The following is a 26,415-nucleotide window of genomic DNA, read 5'->3' as shown; positions in this document are numbered from 1 at the left end:
GAAAGAATCATGTGGATGATTGTAGATTATATTTAATGATTTTAGGTTAATGTGGGTTATATGTATTGGTCTAAACAAATTAAAAGTCAATCAATTTTATTATGAAATGATATCTTGATAGAATATCACTGAAAGTAGTCCCCTCTTTATAGGCTGCAAATTCGATTTGTGACGGGAAGTCTTGATGCCGGCGTTCACTTGTGGTGCACTGATGGTTCCAGGCTTTAGGCAAACCATATAGGAAGCTTGAGTCCTTGACCATGCATGCCAGGTAATGGTTTAGTCTTCATGATCCTGACACATGTAAAATGCTATTTTTAAGTAAAGGAAACTGGTAAATAGTCCATTAACATTCAACAAGACTAAGTTTTCGTCTTAGACTCTTACTCAACTTTTAATTTTTGTATCTGTACCACTAATTAATTCTATAATATAATGGTTGCAATTCTTGTACTTATTTTTCTTTGGTACATAATGAGCAAAATTTTATCAAAAATTAATTTAATTTATTTAAAGATGGTATTTAGCATATTTAGCACTTAAATACTATCACCTAAAATTTTTTTCTCTAATTTCAAACTACACAACCTGAAAAAAAAAAAAGAAAAGAAAAGGACAAACTATTGATGGTGTTTGAATGTGGGCCTGAATAATTTTCCAACAATGTGGATTGAAAAGGGCCCTCAGAACCAGGCTTGCATTATTGCTTCGCGACAAGAACATAGTGAGATTACCCCATTGCCCCTCCCAATTGAATTGCGACAGCCAACTTCCCAAGCAAAGCCTGGTGCTTGCCACAATGCATAAAAATAGCCAAGAGAATTGACCATGGTTCTTTGCAAACAAATCATTGCAATTTACATTTGGTAAGAGGTTACATATTTATAGATTGGTTTCTATGTTGGTCCATAATGAAATGATACTTGTTCTGCCAAGTCCAAGCAATAAATTTGATAGGCCAAAATGTTTTCCCAGCCCATTAACTATTCATATCTTCAAAGTGGCCAATTACCGAAGAGATTACCATTAAATAGAGAATAATGACCAACTCAAACACCAATAGCTTCATTGAAAAGAGATTTCAATTATAGCCACCTACTTAGATTTCATTTGAATTGCGTCCTAAGAGAATTCTTGCCGGCCAATGCATGTCATTTTATGATTAAAATTTTAGAAATTTAATCATAAAAACGTCGTTATGATACGATAAAAATAACTCTTATCATACTGTCAAAAAATTATTAATTATCTCATCTTTGTTAAAATATAAGTATAATAATATGCCTTCTTCTATGTTCCAAGGAAATATAAGCACGAGCCAATGAAATTGAACAGTATAGTATCATTTTTTTAAAGATTTTTTTGAGAATTTTACTACTATTAATTTAAATATTTTAGTATGGTAAATGATAAAACAAAAAATAAAAAAAGGTTTTTGGTTGTGCATTCCTTACCCACAGAATCAAATTTTAACGACAAATTAAAGCTAGCTAGAACTTTTCTACCCTAAATTGTTAGTTTTATAAACAGATGATAAAAAGAGATTTTTTTTTAGAATGATTCACCATTTTTTTAACAACACCAGAAACAATGGTTTTAAATGGAGAGGATAATTATCAAATTGAAAAGGAGGGGGAGGGATTTTATTGTGAAGGTCAATCATAGAACAAAACAAAAGAAAAAAAAAACCCCCCCAAAGAAAGATGAAGCAACATTTATATATATATATAGATATATCAAATGGTCCAATATATATTTTAGTTCTCCAATAAATGCTATGAACTAAACAAAACTATTAGAGGGGTCTTAGTTTCCTCGACTTCACATTCATTTCTACCCCCAAATTATCAAAATAATTCACTCAAAATTTTTTTTTTTAAATTGTTGCATCAAAAAGGGCCAATAGACCATAAAGTGTAAACATCTCGTTTAATTTGGTGTATTTTTTAATCTAATTTTAGGATTTTAGTATTTTGTTTAGTTTAAGATTATTTATTTTGTTAATTACTGATTTATTTTTTTTCAAAGGAAAAAGGAAAAGTTTGATTCAGTTTGAAGTCTAGTGTTCTAATTAAAAAAGGGAATATATTGATTTGAGAGGTGAACTTAGATTAAAAATTTTAAATTGACTTTGATTAGGAGATTAAAATCAAGAAAATATTCTTTTATTGTGATTTGAATTAGAAGCCTACAAAAAGACTCCATTAGGATCAATTAAATACAATCAATAATCAATTAGAAAAAATAAGAGAGAAAGAGTAAAAAAAAGTAAAAAAATTAAGAGTTTTTTTTATAATATTTTCTGGTGTTTTGGGTTTAGATAATTAAAATTTTCTCTTGAGAATTCTATGTTGAGAAAAGGAATTGAGAAAAAATGCAAAAAGGAGTCATTCAACAAAAAGTTTTTATAGCAAAATTTTTAAAAGTTTCAAATATATATGTTTTAGGTTTCTGTTTGATTTTTGTTTTAATCAAAAAGAAAGGCAATCATCATAGGTGAGGGGCACTAGCAAAGCCATAGATTGTTTTGTTGAGAAACAAGAAAAAAGATAAAGTAATTTCTACTTTGTTTCTTCTTTATTTGTATATTTATTTATGTTATTTAGTTGTTTCTTTTTCTTCTTTTATGCATATTTAACATAAAATTTTGTAATAAATTAATGATTTTTACTAAATGATTGGAGGATTTAAATATTGAATTATGATTCTACCAAACGATTAGAGAATTTCATAATAAATTTTCAAAAAATAATTTTTCAATCTTACCAAATGATTGGAAGATTCAAATTTTCATTAAATTTTACCAAACTATTGGAGGATTTAATGATTTTTTCAAAAGAAATTTGTGAGATTTTCAAATAAAAATCCCACCAAACGAGTGGAGGATATGCATTGATATAAAACCATACCAAACGATTGAAGGATTTTATTGATTGATTTCAAAAAAATAATTTTTTAGAAAATATGTTAATGAATTCAAAGACGGAGCCTCTTCAAAATAAGACATAAGTCTCTATGAATACTCTTAAGATAAAGAAATTATTTTAAATTACTACTAAACAATTAGAGTAACTTCAAGACCAATTTCTAATAGTAAATTTACTTGGTAAAAATATAAACATGTTCAAAGGCTTGGATAATATGAAATCAAACCGGTACCATCTTTTGATAGACATTGTAAGGGTGCTATAATCTTTCTCACATGTAATTGTACTATCGAACCTAGATTTAGTTTTGTAGACATGAATTTACCTTTTAAAAATACCTAATTCAAGCTTGGGATTATTCTTTAAAATGAGACAGATTTAGTAAGTGATCAATTACACCTAAATAAAGAATATTGATGGCGACTCCTTAAAGTCAGACAAAGCAGTAGCTCTATCGATGTATACATTATGATAGTTTGACAACTCTACTGGTAAAGTCAAAAGTCAGGCCAGTAAATGAATTTGTGTCATCCAAGCTGAATGTTTTCCCTAAAAAGATTATTTTCATGATTTATTTTTCAAGCTTTTAATATTTTGTCATCCATTTACATGTGTATAACATGAGCTCTATACCTCAGCTTCATCCCTTATAAGAGAGTAAGGTACCTATACTTTTATGAGATTTCATATCTTTACCTAGGCTAACGAAATACTCTCACTCAAATTAAACATTTTTTATTTATAGCCTATGATAAGCAAGAATTGAAGTGTCTTACTAGTCTGTAATAAACAATAATGTAAGAAATAATTTTTAAATATTTAGATTTAACTTAAACCATATGTAATTAACCCTAAAAAGCCTTTCCTAGGTGAAAACCATATCCACCCATTATTAGAATGTAACCCAAGTTAAAACACATGAACAAACTTTTGTATTTTCATTTGTATGAATTTTGTGATAAAATTGAAAGAGTTTGAGTTTTATTCACTCTTTTATGCGTTGTTGTGTAGCATTTATACATTTATTCATCCATACATCATTGAATTTTTATGTATCTAGCATCTAATGCATGATTCATCCATTCATACATCATAACATAATCATGTTAACCTAGGCAGTCATTTGTTCATTCATACATCATTATAGGGTAAACATTAACTTATGCATCTATTCATGTAGTCATTTATTCATTTATACATCATTATAAGACAAACATTAACTTATGCATCCATTCATGCAGTCATTTTTCAATCCATGCATCATTAAATTGTTATGTAAATGCATTTATTTATCTATTTATACATCATTAAATTGTTGTGTCCATATTCAATATGTGCATTCATTTATTCATTCATGCATATAGAAGAATGTTTTCAACAAGTTAGGATGATTCTTGGCATTTATTAACATATCATCCTAATTGTGATAAAAAAGTTTTAGGATAGCTCAATTTTCTTATCAAGCCAGAATTATGGCTGAAAAACAAGCTTTTCACTTTCAAAAGATGAAAAGGCACAAAATAAGATAAAAAGGCAATTAGACAATATGGTTGAATTGTCTAAGAATTTGAACAAAAAGAAAACAGTGGCCAAACATATTAATGATCCAATATACTTGTCGGGCTTTAGCACATATTTCAAACAGACATCTCAAGAGATTTAATATCGAATGCCATTTACTATAAGCTGCCCCTACATGCAAAATGACATGCTTGCAACTACTGCTCTTACTCATTTAGCTCCTATTCTTGATCCAACTAAAGTTATTAATCTAGATGATCCAAAAGAACAAGAAATATTGATGACAAACATAGTAGAAACCAAAAAAAGTGTTGAATCTTAACAGAAAATAGATTTTTATTGAAAAAAAGCTTTAAGCTATTGAAAGAATGGATTTTTATGATTTAATGGATGCTGTTAAACTGTGTTTGGTTCTTGAGTTGGTTATTTTATCTAAGTTTAAAATTTTTAAATTTAAAAAGTATGATGGTACCAAATGCCTCATAATGTATATCATTGTATATTGTTACAAGATAAACATACATATACATGATGAAAAGTTATTCATCCATAATTTTCAAGATAACCTTATTAGATCTACTTTTAAGTGGTATGTCCAATTGGATAGGTTTCACATCTGTGGTTAAAAAAAACTAGCTAAGGCATTCATAATACAATATAAGTACATCATAGATTTGGCTCCAAATTGTTTGTCTTTAAAAAACATGAAAAAGAAAGACACTGAAAGCTTTGAAGAATATGTCCAGAGGTGAAGGGACACTGTTGCCCAAGTTCAACCACCGTTCTCTAACAAAGAGACCACAGTTTCGTTTATCAATACTTTCAAAGCTCTATATTATGAAATGATGATTGAAAATGCCACTAAAAATTTTGGATATGGTGATTTTTAAAAAGATGATAGAAAATACAATCAAGAATGACAAACTTAAGGGAAGTGATACAAATGATGCAAAGAGAAATGATGCACCAAAGAAAAATGAAGGAGATGCTCAAGTTGTGATTTATAAAGGGCAACAATTTAGAAGTTATACTTTATATCCACCATATATTTACCTTGCTTTCTACCCTAAAATTAATATTATTGTCCCTTACCAACTTATTCCACCATCAGTTTACCCATTCACTTACTAACGAGCTTTTTAGACACCTGCATATTAGTCTAGTCCTACCACTATGCCAATTTTAAGGCCTAGTAATCAAGAGAATGATTTGAAAAAATCTCGAAATAATCAAGAAAAGATTAGCATTGATCATATCCTTATGACTTACACTAAGTTATTCCTAAAACTGATCAAGAATAACCTGGTAATTAAAGTTCAATCGGTATCATTGAAGTCACCATATTTCCAATGATATAATATTAATGCTATATGTGATTATCATAAATGGAATATGGGTCACTTTATAAAAACATACACTGCTTTGAAGCACAAGGTGCAAAGTTTAATTTGAGCAGGCTTGATGAGTTTCAACGAAAGCTTTTTGTTTGATCATAAAGGGACATAATTTTGATAAGGATGCAAAAAGCCTGGTTAAAAATTGTTTGTCATTTTAGGATTTCTTTTAGAATAATGCTAAGATTTCTTTTATGTATTAGGATTTTATTTTATTTTTTATCATTTTAATAAAAATGATAAATATGATACATTTTTATGATATTTTCTCTTTTATGTGAATCACCATTTATGCTTTTATCTTTTCATATCTTTTTTTATACCCATTCTCATATTTCAAATAATGAATATTCAGACAATAATGATTAAAATATGAGATTCAATTTTAAAAACTCATTCATATTGATAAACTTGATATATGAAGATTAGTTGTGCAAGTTGTGTAAAAGGAGTTCAAAAGCAAGTTGTGAAGATTGTTTGACTATTTATTAGAAAGCAAAATAGAGATGTCTCATAAGCATGTGATCTTTTTTGATAATTTATCCATAAGTAAGTCTATGTTTAATAAATAATCTTAAAAGAAAATATTCATATTTGAGATAAGAAATGATCATCTTTTTTTAACTTTCAAGAAAATGAAATTTGTCCATTGCTACCCCTTTTAGTCTATTATGATTTAAAAAAAAAAAAAAAAAACTCTAACTAAAAATCACTCTCCATATTTAGGAGCAAGTTTTGGGAAAGATTTGTTTGCAAAAAAAAAAAAAAAAAAAAAAAAAAAGAAAATATCAAAAAATATTTTAAGGATTAAGATTGAAAAAAAAAACCCTTCATTAAAAGAAAAATTAATGCCACAAATGATTTAAGGGGTAAAGTAGAAAGAATTCTTTGTGAGTAAATTCTTCTTGAAGAGAAATGATGTGAAAAAATAAAAAGATGAAAAAAATGAAAAGGAAAAAAATGTGAAAAAATGGGGTAAAATGCCAATGTGCTTTAAAATGATGAATTGATCTTTTGGTTCATACCCTTCAAACATATATTTTAAGCCTATTTAATCTTTTCTTTATAACCCTTCACCTTAGCATATATTATGTTTCTTAAAGATTCATTTTAATCAAATATGAATGCTTGAATTGAAAAGTCAAATATCAAACTAAGCCATGCTTGTGATAAAACAATGAGACCACAATTTTGTTTCAGTGTTTTGGGATTGATTTGAAATTAGTTGAGGATGTCAATAATGAATGAAGTGAAAAAGAAATGAAAAGAATAAAGAATAAAAAAAATGTGAAAGATGTGAAACAAAAAATGAGAAAAAAGAAAAACTCAAATTAAAAACCCGAAAAGACGATTTGGGTAAAAAAAATTGAGCAAAAAGATCAATGTCAACTAGTGATTTCACTGAACTAGGACAAAGTTTGATAAGCTCAATAATTTGAGAATTCAATGGAATGAGTTTTTGAGAAAGACTTTTTAATTAGAATTTAAAATTGTCTTAACATTCATTATTTAGATATTGATATCCCACCTAAACAATTACAGTGATTTGTTATTATTCATCTTTGATTTGTTCTTGATCGAATTTTTTTATTATTTTCAATAATAAATACGTATTTTCTCTTTTTTTTTTTTGTTTTCTACCCACTTTTGCATCCCTAAAACCAATTAAGTAGATGTATGATTGCATTATATTTGTCATAAGTTAAAACGATAATAAATAAATGAATGATAATATTCATAAAAGATTCTTACAATGATAATATTCATAAAAGATTCTTACATCCATTTAAAAGGAAATCTAGAATGACAAAGAGAAGAAAAAAAATATTTTGCATATATGGCAACCAAGTGATGAAAACAGCAATAAATTAGTCGATCGAGTTTGTAAGTTTTAAGCAAATTATGAAAATGGATTAATTGATGGAATTTGTAAGTTAATTTTGAAATTATTATTATTAAGAAGTTGAAAAGAGAAATTATGAATGATGAGATTGAATGATGAAATTAAAAAAAAAAATCATAAGGCGATTATAATCATTTAAGAGATTGAAAAAGAAATATTTGTGAACTTAAAAAATGAAGACACTAGAATGATCTTGAGACCTTTTTTACTACAATTAGAGTTGCATTTATAAACATTGCATTCATGCATTGCTTTCATACATTGCATCATAAGCATTACACTCATGTAATTTGTTTGGTAAAAAGTTATGATCTTAGATCTTGAAATGGTGAGAATGTGAAATATTTTTGGTTGATGATAAGTTTTTCAAAGATGAAATTTTAATCCTCAGTGAAGGATAATTTTCAAAAATAAGATTTTGATTCTTGATGAAAATTTTTTAAAAAAATAAGTAAGGTAATAATCCTCGATTGAGGAAATATTTTTGCAAAAATAAGATCTTTTGATGATATTTTGATCCTTAAATGAAGAAAACTTTGTGAAGATAAAGTTTGAAACCTATGGATGAAGAAATGATTTCAAAAAAAGTTGGTAAACTTTGGTTAAATAGCTCTACCAATTTTTAAAGTTTCACAACCTCTATTTAGAGGAGTTTTTTCATCACAAGATGAGAATCTCTTATGTTAATTTTTGAGATATTGAATTCTATATTTGAATTTTTCAAATGTGAATTTTTTTTGCGAATATTAAAAAATTATGTAAATCTCAAGAACCATTCGATGAGAATCTCGAATCTTCGATTTGAATATTTGAATAACCTTTGATCATTTTCAAATATGAATTCTTTTTTATATTTTTCAAAGTTGTTAAGCCTCTGTTTATAAAAGCTTTTTATATTTTTCAAAACTAATTGAGCCTTTGTTAAGAGGAACATTTTACATTTTTTAAAAGTTGTTGAGTCTCTAGTAATAGGAGCTTTTTATATTTATAAAAATTATTGAGCCTCTGTTTAAATGAGTCTTTTTTATTTTCAAAAGTTGTTAAGCCTCTATTGACAGAAGCCTTTTATATTTTCAAAAGTTGTTGAGCCTTTGATAAAAAAAGCCTTTTTTTTTAAATTTTTCAAAGTTGTTAAGCCTTTATCCATTGGGTTTTATTAGGATGAAATTTTAAAACTGTTAAAAAAATCTTTTTAAATATGAATCTTTGATGAGAATTTTAAAAAAAAATTGAATATAAACTTTTGAATCTTAAATGTGAATCTCTAAGACTTTTGAATGAAAACCTTAATCTTGGATTTGAATATTAAATCTTTGTGAATCTTGAATAACTTACGAATCTTTGAATCTTTGAAATCACTTGCAAATCTTTGAATCTTTAAATTCTTGTGAATATTTGAATATTTGTAAATATTAAATGTTTTGCGAATTTTGAATCTTTTGTGAACTTTTGAATCGTTATCTTGAATCTTTTGTGAATCTTTGAAAATTTTTACGAATTTTGAATAACTTGTGAATATTTGAAATCTTTTGAGAAACTTGAATCTTTACAAATCTTGAATCTCTTACAAATCTGAAATTCTTATGAATTTGAGTTCTTGCAAAGCTGAAATTCTTGCAAAACTGAAAAGTCTTACAAACTCTTATGAATTTAAAAATTCTTATGAATTTGATTATTCTTGCAAATCTTTGAATCACTTGCAAATCTTTAAAATCTTTGTACATCTTGAACTTTTTACGAATCTTTGAATCATTTGCAAATCTTGAAACTTGTGAAATTTTGAACTTTTACGAATTTTTGAATTTTTACGAATATTAAATCTTTTGTGAATCTTGAATTTTTTTTTTAATCTTTAAATCTTTGCAAATTGTGAAACTCTTGTAAATCTTGAATATTTTACGAGTCTTGAATCTTTTGCAAACCTTGAAGTTTTGTGAATCTTTGAATTCAATTTATTTGTGAATTTGTAAACTTTTTGGAGAACCTTGAATGTTTTACAAGTCTTTAAATTAATTGAGTATATTTGAATTTAATTGTGAACCTTTAAAATTCAAGTTGGGAATCCTTGAATTTTAAATTGCAAATGTTTGACTTTTCAATTGCAAACTTTCGAATTTTAGTTGCGAATTACAAATTTTTATTTTAGATGAGAATCTTTAGATTTTTTTTCTTTGTGTCAAATCCACACGTAATTGATGTCAATATCTTTGCACAATTCCTGCTATACAAAAAATGTGCAAAAAAAGACAATTGTAGACACCCCCATTTAGTCCGGGGTCAATTTATATTTTAAGATAGGCTTTGAATTTTTTTTATTTTTTGTATTGTATCTAGTTTAGAGTTATTATTATTTAAAAAAAAAGGGAGAAAGAATTGTTTTACTGAAACTTAAAGAGAGTTTAATTCTAATTCGGTTGTTGAATTGAAAGTGTTCTAAGTGAAAAAAGACTGTAAAAATGAATTGGTTTGAGAGATGGATTTAGATTAAAAATCCAAAGTTGAAGTGGATTAGGGATTCAAACCAAGAAAACTCATGTTTTCTATTGTAATTGAGATTAGAAGCTTATAAAAATACCTTATTATGATCAATTAAAAACAATCAAGAATCAATAAGAAAAAATCATAAGAGAAATAGTAGAAAAAAGAGCAAAAAGATTAGAAAAAAGAGCAAAAAAATTAAGAGTTTTTTTTATAATTTTTTTTGATATTTTAAGTTTAGATAACTAGGATTTTCTTTTGAGAGTTCTGTGTTAGGGAAATGAGTTAAGATGAAATATAAAAGGGAAGCATTCAGCAAAAAATTTTGATAGCAAAATTTTCAAGGGTTTTAGGTATATATATTTTAGGCTTCTATTTGATTTTTGTTTAAATAAAAAAGAAAGGTAATCACCACAAACGAAGGGCACTAGCGAAGTCTTAAGCTGTTTTGTAGAGAAACAAGAAAGAAAACAAGGTAATTTCTATTTTTTTCTTATTTATTTGTATATTTATTTATGTTACTTAGTTGTTTCTTTATCTTCTTTTCTACATATTTAAAATAAATTTTTATAATAAATTCATGATTTTTACTAAATAATTGAAAGATTTAAATCTTGAATTATAAATTCTACCAAACGATTGGAGAATTTCATAATGAATTTTCAAAAAATAATTTTTCAATCCTATCAAACGATTGGATGATTTAATGATTTTTTTTAAAAGAATTTTTTGAGGTTTTCAAATTAAAATCCCACCAAATGATTAGGAGATATACATTGATATAAAATCTTACTATATGATCAGGGGATTTATTGATTGATTTAAAAAAAATGATTTCTTAGAAAATAAGTTAATGAATTTGACGATGAAACCTCTTCAAAATGAGACATGAATCTCTATGAATATTCCTGAAGTAAAGAAATTATCTAGAATTACTACCAAGCGATTGAAGTAATTTTAAAACCAATTTATAATATTAAATTTACTTGGTAAAAATATAAAAATGTTCAAAGCCTTGGAAAACACGAAATCAAACTAATACCATCCTTCAATAGTCGTTGTGAGGGTGCTATAACCTTTCTCATATGTAACTGTACTCACAGACCTAGATCTAGTTTTGTGGACATGAATTTACCTTTTAAAAATATCTAAGTCAAGTTTTGGATTATTCTTTAAAATATGATAGAATCAGTAGGTGACCAATTACACTTAAATAAAAAATATTAGTAGCGACTCCCTAAAATCAGATTTAGCAATAGCTTCAGATCTAGAGATAACTCTATGGATCTATACATTATTTAAGTGCGATTGGTTATCTATTGAATCTGTCTCATTTTAAAAAACAATCCCAAACTTGACTTAGGTGTCTTTAAAAGATAAATTCATGTCTACAAAATTAGATCTAGATCCGAGAATATAGTTACATATGAAAAATTTTATAACATCCTCACAACGCTCATCGAAAGATAGTACCAGTTTGATTTCGTGTTATCCAAGCCTTTGAATATGTTTATATTTTTACCAAGTAAATTTAATATTAGAAATTGGTCTTAAGTTACTTCAATCATTTGATAGTAATTTAAGATAATTTTTTCACCTTAAGAGTATTTATAGAGACTCATGTCTTACTTTAAAAAGGCTTTGTCATCGGATTCATTAACATATTTTTTATAAAATCATTTTTTGGAAATCAATCAATAAAATCATCCAATCATTTGGTAAGATTTTATATCAATGCATATCCTCCAATCGTTTTGTGAGATTTTTATTTGAAAACCTCGAAAATTTCTTTTGAAAAAAATCATTAAATTATCCAATAGATTGGTAAAATTTAACGAAATTTTGAATTCTCTAATCATTTGGTAGGATTGAAAAATTAGTTTTCGAAAATTCATTATGAAAATTTTTAATCGTTTGATAGAATTCATAATTCAATATTTAAATCCTCTAATCATTTGGTAGGAATTATAAATTTATTATACAAATTTTATTTTAAATATATAAAAAAAAAGAAGAGAAACAATAAGTAACATAAATAAATATACAAATAAAGAAGAAAAAAATAAAAATTATCTTGTCTTCTTTCTTATTTCTCTACAAAACATTCTAAGCCTTCGCTAATGCCCCTCGCCTATGACGATTATCTTTCTTTCTAGTTTAAACAAAAATCAAATAGAAACCTAAAATATATGTACTTGAAATCTTTGAATATTTTGCTTCCAAAATTTTTTGTTAATTCCCTCCCTTTTGTGTTTTTTCTCAACTTCTTTTCTTAACACAAAACTCCAAAAAAAAAAAATTATAATTATCTAAACCCAAAAAATTAAAAAAAAAACTATAAAAAAACTCTTAATTTTGTTGCTCTTTTTTTTTTTCTCTTTCTTTTTTGATATTTTCTAATTGATTCTTGATTATTTTTAAGTGATCCTAATTGGATTTTTTTTTTATAGGCCTCCAATCCCAATAACAATAAAAAAATAAGTTTTTTTTTTTGTTTGAATCTCCTAATCCATTTAAACTTTTGATTTTTAATCTAAATATACATCTCAAACCAATTCTCTATTACAATCCTTTTTTTAATTAGAATACTTTCAATTCAACAATCCAATTAAAATTAAATCCTCTTTAAATTTCAACAAAATAAATCTTTTTTTAAATAATAATAATAACTTTAAAATAAATACAATATTATATATAAAAAAATTTAAAACTTAATTTTAAAATATAAATTAATCTGTGTCTACATAAAGTGTTTGATAAAATTAGCCAGCCAATTTGTGGACCAAAAGCGTGCTCGAAATGTGTGGAAATCAATTGTTCAAAAATTTCCCTAACAATGGAAAGGGCCTAGTAAACTAGTTTAATTCATCAAATTAGATCTTGGTTTTTGACAGCTCATAAATATAGTACTCTTTCAAGACATGTTAATTGTGGAAAAACATGACTTTAGATAAGAGCAATTGGGCCATTGTTATTTATTGCTTAAGTCAAAGACCAAAAAATTGGGGTTTTCTATAGTAGGCTTCAACATCTTTCACGAGAAAAATAAAAAGGATTTGTCAAATGGGTAATTAAGTTCATTATAATTTGCATAAGTTTTGAATATCTTGTTTTATTTTGTATTTAAAATTTTTAAAAATTAAATTTTAATCACTAAAATTAAAATTTTAATACTTTATCAATAAATTTTATAGCTATTAACAAATTATTTTATTTTTATATAATTTATAATATAAAGATAAAAAAAAAATTTGAAGAATAAGAGTGAGCATGAAAAAAAAAAAAAAGAGAAACAAATAAATCAGAATTAATCTCCTCCAATAATGTCATTATCACATTAGAATAACTAAAATGTCAAATCAGGACAAATGATGGTAACAAAATGATAATGAGAGCAAATTAAATAAAGGATGAAACAAATTGATCACATCAACTTTCATTATTAATGATGTTGAGAGTGTTGTAATTTACCTTTAAATATATGCTATTATTATACATGTTAAGAATGTGAGTTTCTCAAAATACAAATACTATATGATCATTTAAAATATCATTTCTTGAACATATATAAAGGATTATAATTATCAAAATAACAGAACTTTATTAAAATGCTATTATCTGTGATTGCAACCCTCTCAATTGTATTATTGTTTCAAGTATTCCTTAATTGTAATTTATTAAGTTAAAAAAATGGGGATCATGGTGGGTAAGCTTTTTCAAAACTTTGTTAAGTGCACAATAAGTAGATTATGAATTTTGATTGATTAAGTCACAGATAGCAGAGCCTGAGCTCACCATGATGCTCAAAAACATCAAATAAAATAAAAGAGTTTAGCATTGTATGGGACATATATATTTGAACTCCCTTTAGTATTATGAATCAATAATATTAATGCTAAATTTGATCATAATAGTTGACGATTAATCACAACTATAACAACTTTTTGCATTGCAATTCTAATCACAACTGCAAAATCAAACCTGTTGATAATATTTTCTTGAAAGAGAAAAAAATTGGGGGGATGGAGGCATTCAGAATTTTGCAGATGATAACTGACAGCTTGTGGGAGAATTCACCATCTCATCCAAAGGTTTAGAGAACCAAGACCCTTTGCAAATACCAAGCAGAGCCCCAGGCGATGATCTGAATTACTGGGGATATCAACACTGTCATATGATATCATATGGGACCCCGATCCAAATGCAGGAACGGCAAATTTTGTTCAAATTGCTCAATATTTGTCTCCATTGAAAAGAGTAACATAGCAAAAGAAGGATGTGAGTGGAATATGGGGAAGCTAGAAAAAAATATAAAACTCCAAAGCTAGGTGTGGGATAAATTAGTCAATCCGTTTAGGGTTTGGCTTGGAACAAGAATATATATAGTATTATCACCATACATACTGGACAGGAAATGTTGGTGAAATTAAAAAACTAAAACAAACACGATTAGAACGGTGAAAGCCAAAAACTAAAAAGGGTATTCCTATTGGGTAACGTTTACATTTTAGAAAGAAAAAAAAGAAGGTCAGCGTCGCTAAGTTAATATTTTGATGTATTGATAATAAATAAATATTAGATATATTATCAATTAATTATAAACTAATATTTTATTAATGAATCAAATAAACAATATTAAATCCTTAAAAATAATTATGAATGAAGTTATCATGTAATTTATTAATATTTATTTTTAAAGATTTGATCATGTTTTATTTATAAATAAAATATTACCATATGATTTATTAATAATATATAATATTTAAATGTTATGTTTGACACATAAGACTAATTAAAGGATAAGATATTAATCATCATATCACATGTTTGTTATATACTTGAATAAAAAGTTTAGATTATTGAAATGATTAGATATCATATGCCAATAAGATAACTCTATTATTTGAAAAAGTAAGAATTATTTTTAATATTAAATTTAAATATCTTATTATACCTTTAAAAATTACATCAATAATTTAAATTGTATAAACTTTGATAAATGATAATATTGATCAATAAATAAATTATCTTATCTTAATCTTTACACACATTAAACATAAGATAAAATGATATTATTTAATTTAATCTGATTTATAATATTATCTTATCATATCTTATCATAATAGTATGTATCAAATATAACCATAGATCATATTTGATTCATAAAATTATTAATATGATAGGATAATAATTATTCTATATCATATTAAATTTGTATCTAAAAAAATATAAAGATTATAAAGAGAATTAATATTCTATTGATATAAGATTATTCAATCTTTTTTAAGTGAAAAAGATTATTTTTAATCCATAAAATTAAATTTAAATGTCAAATTATACCCTTAAAAATTACATTAATAATTTAGATTATATAAACTTTAAAAAAAAAAATTTTGACAAATAAATAAATTATTTTATTATAATATTTATATATATCAAATATAAAATAAAATAATATTATTTAATTTAATCTTATTTATAATATTATTTTATCATAATTTTATATATAAAATATAACCATATATTATCAATCAATCAAATATTAATGCAATTAAACTAAATTAAGAAAAATAGTACTTTTTTCCCATTTTATGTGTTTTTTTTAACTTTAGGTTTTTTTTTTTAACGAAAAGAGTAACTAACAATAAGTAATGTTAACTGCCCCATTCAAGTACGTAATTAGCTACCACCACGCAGCATCCTCAGGCGGCGGCTGTGCCAGCTGTTTTAATTGTGAACCCAAAACCCCACCCCCCATGCCCTAAGACTACTTTACATTGTAGCCTTTGACGCCCCTAAACTTCTAGGCTGTACTTCTCTCTCTCAATTAAAATAATAATATTTTGATCCTATATTAACTTTAATAATGTGTTAATGTGAGTAAATGTAGTCATTAATAGGTGATAATGATGAGGTTAAAAAAGCCGGTGGCCTTTCGTGTGTATATCAGTGTGGGGATCACTTAAATACCCCACGTTTTCCTTCGTCTTTCGTTTGCTCTTCCCTTACTTAAAACCCCTCCTCCTCTATCCCTTTCTCTCCACACATCAAGGCTCTCCCTCTTTTCTCTCATTTACTTCGTCTCTTCCTTCTGCTGAAACTAACAACAAAATAAGAAAACCAAACAAGCAAAAACCTTAACTTTTTGCATGCTCTGTTTATGAACTTCTGTAAAGTTGCTTGCTTTACATAGTTTGTCAGTCTGCTTGGTTAGCAGTTACCATTGTATTGAATAGGTGTTTTTTTTCAGTTTTTAAGTGTGTTGAGGAAAACCCTGAATCAGAAACTGGCAATGGGTGACCCACCAAACTCGGAAACGGAGTCAAGCACTCTCGGCAACAACGCCTCTGCCTTATCTCCACCTTCAACATCCTCCTACGGTGGTAAAATGAAATTAGATACTGACCTGACGTCCGATCCGAAGAGACCAAAGCGTCCGAGGGATAATAGCAAGCACCCGGATTACCGTGGGGTCCGTATGCGGACGTGGGGAAAATGGGTATCCGAAATCCGAGAGCCCCGGAAGAAGAATCGGATCTGGTTAGGCACTTTTTCGACTGCCGAAATGGCGGCACGAGCCCATGACGTGGCAGCCTTAAGCATCAAAGGTAACTCGGCGATTCTCAACTTCCCTGAACTCGCCGAGTCGCTGCCTCGACCAGCTTCCAACTCGCCCCGTGACGTCCAAGCCGCCGCTGCTAAAGCTGCCTCGATGGAGTACCTAAGTAATGGGAACACCAGCAACGCCACATCGTCATCATCATCTTCATCAGCTTCCACGTCATCATCATCGAATGTAGATGACGTGTCGACACCGGAGGAGCTGAGCGAGATAGTGGAGCTGCCGAGTCTTGGGACGAGCTACGAATCTGCGGAGTCAGGGAGCGAGTTCGTGTACGTGGACACGGTTGATGGGTGGCTTTTCAATCCAAGTGGCATGCCTTGGTATAACGAAGAAAATTGTGGGTATTTTGGGGAGGAAATTTCGATGCAAATGCAACAAACTGTGATTACAACTTGGTTTGGTCCTTTACTATGGGATCATTAATGCATGACCAAAAATATGAAAATAAAAATCCAAGTTTGCCCTTTTTTACTTAAAAAAAATGATCAATTTTATTTTACGAAATTGCCCTTTTGCAAATTTTTTCTCTAGGAAAGGGCAAAAGACACCATTTTGGCCTGTTTCTTCAGCAGTAGTCCCTTTGGGTGAACCAAGCCCTTGAAAGAAAAATGGTAAATTTCATCAAAGGCCTTGAGCTTTGGCATGCAGTTTTTTTATGCTTGAGATTAATATTCTATCAATCTAGCATGACAGTTGCTTTGCTTCAATTGGTCAAAATTTTTTACTTTTTAGAGAAAGAAGAATAATGGATGTGGTAAGAAAAAATGGTTAACAACGATTGAAGAACAATTAATTTTTTTTTCAATAGAATAAAGAAAAGGTCAAAGACAATGGGTTCTTATTTCTTTTGCCTTTGAAGTAATTTTTTCTTTGTTTGATCTAGCTTTTGTGTTGATTTTGGGATTGACAAGTGCTGTGGTGTAATTAAAGCTCATATGTTCCTGGTTGTAGTCCTTTAATTTTCAGGGCTCTTTCAATGGGTTTTGATAAAACCATTGAAACATTAACAGGCATAAAGTCAAAAATTTTCCCATGGGTTATGCATACGATGGGTTCTGTCATTAGATTGATAAACAAACTGTGCTTTTCTTCTTTTTTTTTTTTTGTACTATTGAAAAAAGAAAAGAATGCAATGTTGAAAGGAAATTGTGATGTACAATTTAAAAGATTGATAAGATTCCCCGTCTTTCCTCTTCGCCCTAAAAAACAAAGAGGTTGGGTACCTTGAAATATTAAAGAACCAAACCAATTAGAAAAGTTTTATTTCATCTGTCACAATCTGGCCATGGAAATTGAAAATTTACAAAATAATGGTCTGGGTTTAATTGGTTTAAATATGTTCTCCCAATCTACATTTTCCTCTTTAAAAAGTATCAACCTAACTCACAGTACGGAACAAGAGTTAGCTGGAGTTCTTACACATAAAAATTTATTTTAAAAATTAAAATTTATAAATTGATAAAATTTAATAAAATGATCAATAATATATATAATATAAATTATTAAAACATCATTTGTAATTAAAATTTTATTAATACTTATTCAATGATAAAATTTTTATAATAAAAAATTTATTTAAAAATATATCAAATTTTATATATTTGATTTATATAATGAATTATTTTGATCTATTTATTTGTATTTTCAACTTTAATTTGTATGTAATACATTTTAATAAAAAAATTTCATAAATCTCACCCAAAACTTAAGCAAACACTGGGAACAGAAACCCATTGCTCTTCTTTATTATTATAAAAAAAAATTTAAAAGGAAAAATAGTATAATAAATGGTCTGTTGCAGAGGCTTATTCCTTTGACAGCTGCATTTCAACCACCGTGTTCGTATACTTCTCGCAGGTCCTTACAAATTGTATTTATATATATATATATATATATATATATATCATTCCACTTCTTCTATGATTATATGTGAGAAATAAGACTTAAATTATTAGCAATAAACCAATAATAAATTGTGACGTAGATAATGATGCCAATTGCCAAAGACACTGTCCTTTGGCAACCTATTACAAATTTCAGCTGACACCATATGTCATTTGAATTTTCTAACAGGTTTGTTAGGATTTCTTTTTTGTTTCTTTTTACCCCTTCAACTATGCTTGGTTTGGTTGTTAGCTTTTCCTATTTTGTTTTTTTTATTCTTTTAGCTAGTATCTCTCGTTAAGCTAATAATCATTATAGTAAAATATTTTTTATATTTAAAATTTAATAAATCACATAATTATTGATAGTAGTAATAAAATAAATAATACTGCTATAAAATATCTATATGAAATTGTTCATGAAAAAAAGGCGAAGTACAGTATTTTCCTGGTGGCATATGTGCAGTGCCAAAGAAACAGTAAAGTCCCATGTAGTTCATGGCTGGAAAACTTTGACCAATAATTTACAGGCAAATGCAAACCCACAATTTTTTTTGTCCTGTTATTTCTTTTTTTTTTTTTTGTAATGAAATTTCAAGCTTGCAAATAATATAATTAGCATTCCCTACATGCTCATTATCGAGCTCACAAGAATCAGCTACTGCATTAGACTTTTTGTCATTTCCTGTCTACTAAAGCCTCAAGTTCTCGAGAAAAAAAAAAAGAGAAAGGCAAGCTTTGGTGGAGTACTACTACTCCATTACAAACTGAAACTTTTCAGTAACTGACAAACACCAAAATAGAAAAAAAAAAACCAAGACCATCCACCATATCATGGCTCGTATATCCACCTCTGGAAGTTTTCTTATATTTGTTTTAAAAATGTACAGAAAAGCATTGGAGAAATAAAAAATCCATGACCCATTTCTTAGCTGGAAGACGTGAGAGCAAAGACAATAATATAAATGATGGACCCCATTTTGCTCTCAGTATATGTGCTTTGGTACTGATATAATATCTTAATTCATACTGTAGATTTTTTTATTTTTGTGAAAAATTAATTATTACTATTTTATGTGGTTGGAAATTGGGAGACCTTAAATCTAGCAATAAGATGTCATTAATTGTAAATAATATTGTAGATTTGTTTTAGATGCAGATAAATTTTTCTTTCTGTTGTAGTTTTTGTGATTTTTTCTCGTAATCAGTCACACATGCATTTTAATTAGATAGTTGACGTTTAGTTTCTAAGTGGAATTACTAGGGAATCACAATTTCAAGCAAATTTTTTTCATGTTCAAATTCATAGAAAACTGAAGAATATATTAAATTTTAAGTGTCAAACTTGTTACTCCAAAGCATGATGGTCAGATGTGAACTAGCCAGCTACTACTAATGTTCCTTAGTTGTTGGTTTAAGCTAGCAAATTAACCATTAATCAGCACCATAAAACATGAAAATCATGTGATTTATTATAATAATCCTCGTTTTGGGCCCTAAGCCTAGAAGATTAGTGTTTCTTGCAAAAAAAAATGTCAATGTTAATAACCATTTTCCATGATTCTTAGTCAATATCAATATGCTAATTAATCATTATTTTTTCTTATAGTTAATTCCTAATCATCGTACATAGGTATGAGTAGAGCCCTGCCCTTTTAATTTTAATTTTATTTTTATTTTGGCATGCTTCACATGGTCAGCAAAAGGTTGGACCACAATTATTTGATCAATTGGGTAATTAGTTTAGCAGTTTACATTAGCAACATATAATAATATATTAACCGATTACAATCATATGATTTACTGATAAATTATTAAAATTTTAATTTTAATAATCAATCAAAATTTAATTTTCAACGATCTAAAATAATAATATGTTAATCACATATTAACTAAAAGAAATAGGAAAAGCCTAGCCTAACAAACACGATTATTAATATTAAACAGTAAAAATTATTGAAATTTTTATTAATACAACATTTATGCAAAACTAAGAGATTCTTATCAACTTGATTTTTTTTTTTTTTTGCCAGGTACGTATCAACTTGATTTCAGATAGAGATATTTTGTACAAAATTTCCAGCTGCGAGCTTGGATTCTAATATCTAAATTCGTTCTCTAACAGATTGATTCTCTATTAATTATGTGGCCAAATAAATTGGAGCTACTCCCACATGTTATAAAAAAATTATGCACAAGAATAAACTAGATGCAATTGGATGAAATAATTAAATGGTTTATAATAATTTTTCTCGGTGGACAATATTGATGATCACTTATTTATTTGGTCGGAATTTTTGGTAGGCTTTCTGGGTAATTGTGATAATTTGGTGGTTCATTTGGAAACAAGGCTTTGCCACCTAATTTCTTTAGATGTGTAACATTTTATTAAGTTGGCACGATGGAAAGCTTGAAGTTCATTACAAAACTAATCTCGGCACTAAAATTTATTCTAAGCTTGGTTTGAGAGTCTAATATTAAAATATTCAAACTTAAATTAATCGTAACAAGATAATTTTTTTTTTTTCATAAATTTGTTCTGATCGACTCGATGAGAAAATGAACTGTATAAAACCTAAAATTCCTTACCAGCCTTAAACTGGATAAAATAGCTCATGACTCAGTATACTGTTACATATATAGGAGGGGTCGAAACCATTCTACGAGGTAGAAAGAGGGGCCATCAGCAAAGTGAAACAGTAATATTCATATTTTTGTTCTTGTTCTTGTTCTTATAAATGCGAGGCTGAGCAGAGTTCCCAATTTCTTGGTTTTAATTATTGCTGTTATTTTTTTTTTCTTAAAACATTAAACAGGTTTCCACCTGCATTGCATGACAAAATAACGTTAGGTGAAGTAGATATATATTGGAGCTTCAAAGACATTAGCCTTTCAGCCATTAAAATAATTTAGCATCAACCAGGAATACTATTAGCTTCTGATCACCGGCCTTCTTTAAATTTTGGTTATGATATTTAAGGATTGAAAGCTTAATTAATTTTCCTTTATATCAATTGCAATGTGGTCCAAATTTTTAATTTAATAATACGTTTCCCAAAACTTTAGGGTATTAATTTTTGGTATTTTCTATATATTCTCTCAACACTTATAACTCATTTTTTTTTTATCTCTAAGCATAATCTAATATATATTGTATTATAACATACAAAATTACATAATCAAAATTATTTATGTGAATGCCACAACATACAAGATTACATAATCAAAATTGCTTATGTGAATGTCTAAGTGAATAATCTCTTTTAATGACGTATAGGATAATATTTGTATTATTTTATTTATCATATAAAATTTTTTAATAAATTATTTAAATTAAATATTTTGGATAATTATTTAAATTAAATCAAAATCTATTTAACATTAAAATTTTTGCATAAGATTTGAATTGAAATGTATTAAATCATAATTTATCTTTTCTTTTCAAATTTAACAACGGTTCCAAATATATATACTTAATAAAATTTTATTTTTGTCAAATAATTCTATTCAGTAAATTATTTAAATTTAATATTTTTAGATAATTATTTAAATTCAAATCAAAATCTATAAAAAAATTAAAAATTATTTAATAAATTATTTAAATTTAATATTTTTAGACAGGTTAATGAATTATTGACTATAAAACATGTATTTTTAAAGTAATAAAAGCTTACATCATTATATAAAAATATGATACATTTAAATGTTAATAAAAAAGTTAGATAAAAATATGTTTTTACTTTGAAAACAAATATAATGTTTTGTTTAGGTTCTAATTCAAATATTTTTATATTATATATTTGGTTAATTTATTTGTTTCTCTTTAGTCCATAACATTTTTTAATTTTGCTTATATTGATTATAATTAACATTTTGTATTATATATTTTTTTGTTTTATTCATTTCTTTAATGTTTTTATTTTTTGTTAATTTATTAACATATTTGCTTTTATTATTGTATATATTTAATCTTGACAAATTAATATGTAAATTTATATTCTCTATTTCTTTTTGCTATACTTTTTATTATTAAATTTCTTTGCCTATAATGAATGATACGAGAAAAATGATTATTACTACCATATTTAACTCACAAAAAATACTATCAATTATGTTAAAAATGATTAAAAATTTTAAAAAAATTAAAAAAAATTTTTTAAGCATAACATAAAAAATTATTATTTTTCTTTTATCTAAAAAATAACTTTATTTTGTTGACATATATAGACATAATTGTTAGCCCAATATATTTGTTTAATTACTTGAAGTATGTCAAAAATAAAAACTAATAAAAAGCAAATAATTATAACAAAAGTAATAATTGTGATTTATTGTTCAATCAAATATATATATATATATATACACCATCCAATCAATATTATGATAAAAATAATTATTAATCTTAATTATTTAAATATTAATTCTTGATTTTTTATCAAACAAAAAAAAAAATAGCAGCAAAATTTTTAGTATTTAGCAAATAAATTGAAGAAAATATTTTTTAATGAAAATTTTTTTTTTATAATTCTTGAAAATTTACAAAAATTTAGACTTCTTTTAGATGAATAATATCATTTATAATATATTATGTATAAATTATTATTTAATTGTAACTTAATATTTATAAATATATAATTATATATTAGATAAATAATTAAAAATAAGTTTAAAATTATGAAAAATTTAATAAAAAATTACGTACATTATACGGGTTAAAAAAACTAATTTATTAATAAAATAATAAATTTTTTAAATTTTAATAATTAAAATTTAAATCATGAGAGCATCAAGTATTAAAAATAATTCAAATATAGCTAGCTAAAGTAACGTGTTTCAATTAATATTATTAAGCAAAATTCTTTCCGGCCGACATCAGCTAACGTGTAGCAAGAGGTACTAGCTTAAACCAGGAAGGTACCACTATCGTGGCAAAGAGGCACTGCAGGCACTAAAAAAGGGATGGCCGCTACATTTATGGCCTATGGTTAGGGACGGATGTACATAGAAGCTATCTAAAGTTTTGAAATTTTAAAATATTGCCCCCACTAAAAATAGTTTATCAAATTTACCCTTATTAATTTAAGGCTCATACAAAAAAATATTTTATTGTTTATTTAGAAATTGAGTATTAATTTTTTGGGTGTTAAACAATTTTGTTATAATATATATAAGTTTGTAAAATAAAAATAAATTACTTTTAAAAAATTTGAAATTATTAAATTTTAAATTTCTCATAATAATTTTTTATATTGATGTAAGATAATCTTATAAGAGTAACGAAACCTAGAGTTTGTACTATTTAAATGTTTTTAACTACTATTTTAACACAAAAAAAGTAACATATAAAATTTGAAGTAATTAAAAAAATTTATTTAGATTTATATCTTCATTTTTCTTTTCATTGTATGTAAGAAAAGAGATATTTTTATTCTTTAAATTATAATGAATAAGAAATAAAATATATTTGTTTATTTGAAGTAAATGATAAAACTAGACATATTAAACGTGAATAATAAAATTATATATTTTAATTTTTATATTATTCTTTCACATATTATATATTTTTTTAAGAATTTTAAAAATAAAATTTTATTAAATTAATATATATATATTTCTATATTGAAATTTGACTTATCTAAATAGTATTTAGGTTATATTTGTTAAGAATCATATAATTAATTTTAACTATACAAACATTATTTTTATGGCAATTTTTTTTTCATTTACAGAAAATATCTTATACATTTTGATTTTATTTATAATTTTGTTTATATTAATTTGTATTTCAACAAAAAATTTTAAATTAATTTAAAATATTTGTCCACATTAACCAAAAATTATGGATCCGTCCCAACCTATGGCGCATGATGCTAATTTCACATACTAATTCCTTCTCCTTTTTTCTGCCTTTGTCCATATCATCTAATATATATGTAGAGAGAGAAGTCTTAGACTCAACAAATATAAGGGAAAATGAATAAAGATTAATTAATTGGTTGAGCCATTCAAATATAAATACGAGAGAGAGATTATTAAATGGTAATAATACAAAATTTAATGATTTAGTTGGAGTTGGAGGATCCATATTATTACACAAGAAAAAGTAACTAAGTTCCAAACATAAATTAAGCATATATACTAATTTTACAATCAAAAGAGGAAAAAATCGGTGACCGTTCTTTTTTCTAAAGTAGATTGATCGATCATTAGCTTCTCATCATAACATTTTATTTTCTATGAAACCGATTAAACGATACAAAATCTAGAGTTATCAATACACAATAAATCATCATAGCATTTTGGCTTCAACCCCACGAACAAAATCAAGTGGCACATAGTATTTGGTTATCATTACAATTCTGGCCTAAAATTATAAACAGTGGCTTGTTCCCTATCGTTTAATAATTCCTAGATAAATACACATTAATTGGAGTACTTTTGGAATTGCATGTTTAATTAGTGAGTATTTCCTTGAATGATTGGTTTTCCATCTTTCACTTTCTAAGCTGTATTTTATTAATATAGTTTTTTTTTTATAAAATATTAATACAAAATTAAAATTACAATTATAATTAAAATTATATTGCATATAATTAAATTTTGATAAATCAAATCACATTAGAAACCAATCACTAACTAACATATAATTGAGTAAATTTAAATAAAATTAATTAAACACACATATTATAGTATTTGAAATTGAAATCTTAAAGTTACATCTCAAATGTTTGAGATTTGAGATGAATAAATTTGACCTATTTTAACTCTTTTTTTCTAATAATAAACTATAAAAAAGAATAATTTATTATTTCTCAAAGCCAAATTTTGTTGTTTTTGCTTATTGTAGGTAGGTCAAAGCAATTGGATGGATGAAAAAAATTATAAATTATGGGATTTGAAATTTAAATTCGATAAAAATCGTCTCATCAAAAAGTTATATAAATCAACCAAATTATATCTCGAATTTAAATTAAGTTCTTATATATTGTACTTCTTTCTCATTCTTTCATTTTCAATAAGTCATTACAAATGTCAAATTGTATAAATCAGAGCGACGAACGAGAATTATTAGAAATGATAATTTAAGAATGAAAACCTTGGAAGTGTGATGCCATTATTTTTTTTCTCTAATAATGTCTTGCAAGCATTAATTAATTATAACTTTTTTTAAAATCATTAATTACGAATATAAAACCACTAAAAAGAGTAACTAATTAATATTAAAATTCATCATTGATATTTCATAATTGAATTAATATTAGAATCATCAATGATGGAAATTGAAGCTCAGCTGTCTTCTCGAAAATTATATTAAAATTAATAATTATTAATTTGGGCTTTTCGCATATGTAAAAGGAAATAACTTTAAATCTTTGGCCTATACTAAAAAGGAAAAAAAAACAACAACAACAATTAAGCAACAGTTCTTTGTTCCCAAAGTTGATCGAACATTAGCTTCTCTAATCATAACATTTTGATTTGAACCATGAACCAATGCATTTCATCCATCTATAAACCAACTAAATATTTAGTTATCATTACTTCTGGCCCAAGAGAACAGTTCCATCTTATTCCTTTTGTTCAATTTGATTGAATAAATGGATGGAAGTGATATTTGATCTTTCTTTTTATCTTACTTGTATTATCATGCATAGTAGCTAATTATTTTTTTTGTAATTAAAAT

At 26.2% G+C, this 26,415-nt stretch overlaps 1 pseudogene across 1 annotated transcript; it reads left to right on the top strand.

Annotated features, from left to right (window-relative positions):
• Positions 1 to 16,201: 16,201 nt before the first annotated feature.
• LOC111303179 (dehydration-responsive element-binding protein 3 pseudogene) lies at positions 16,202 to 17,689 on the top strand (annotated as a pseudogene). The gene has a single exon (XR_016326696.1). The product of XR_016326696.1 is annotated as a dehydration-responsive element-binding protein 3 pseudogene (transcript).
• The last annotated feature ends 8,726 nt before the right edge of the window (positions 17,690 to 26,415 follow it).

This window comes from Durio zibethinus, chromosome 13 (assembly GCF_047325235.1).
Source record: "Durio zibethinus cultivar Kanyao isolate XHJ-2024 chromosome 13, ASM4732523v1, whole genome shotgun sequence".
NCBI lineage: Eukaryota > Viridiplantae > Streptophyta > Magnoliopsida > Malvales > Malvaceae > Durio > Durio zibethinus.
The sequence above is the reverse complement of the archived record's forward strand: the minus strand, read 5'-3'. Positions and strand labels throughout refer to the sequence as shown.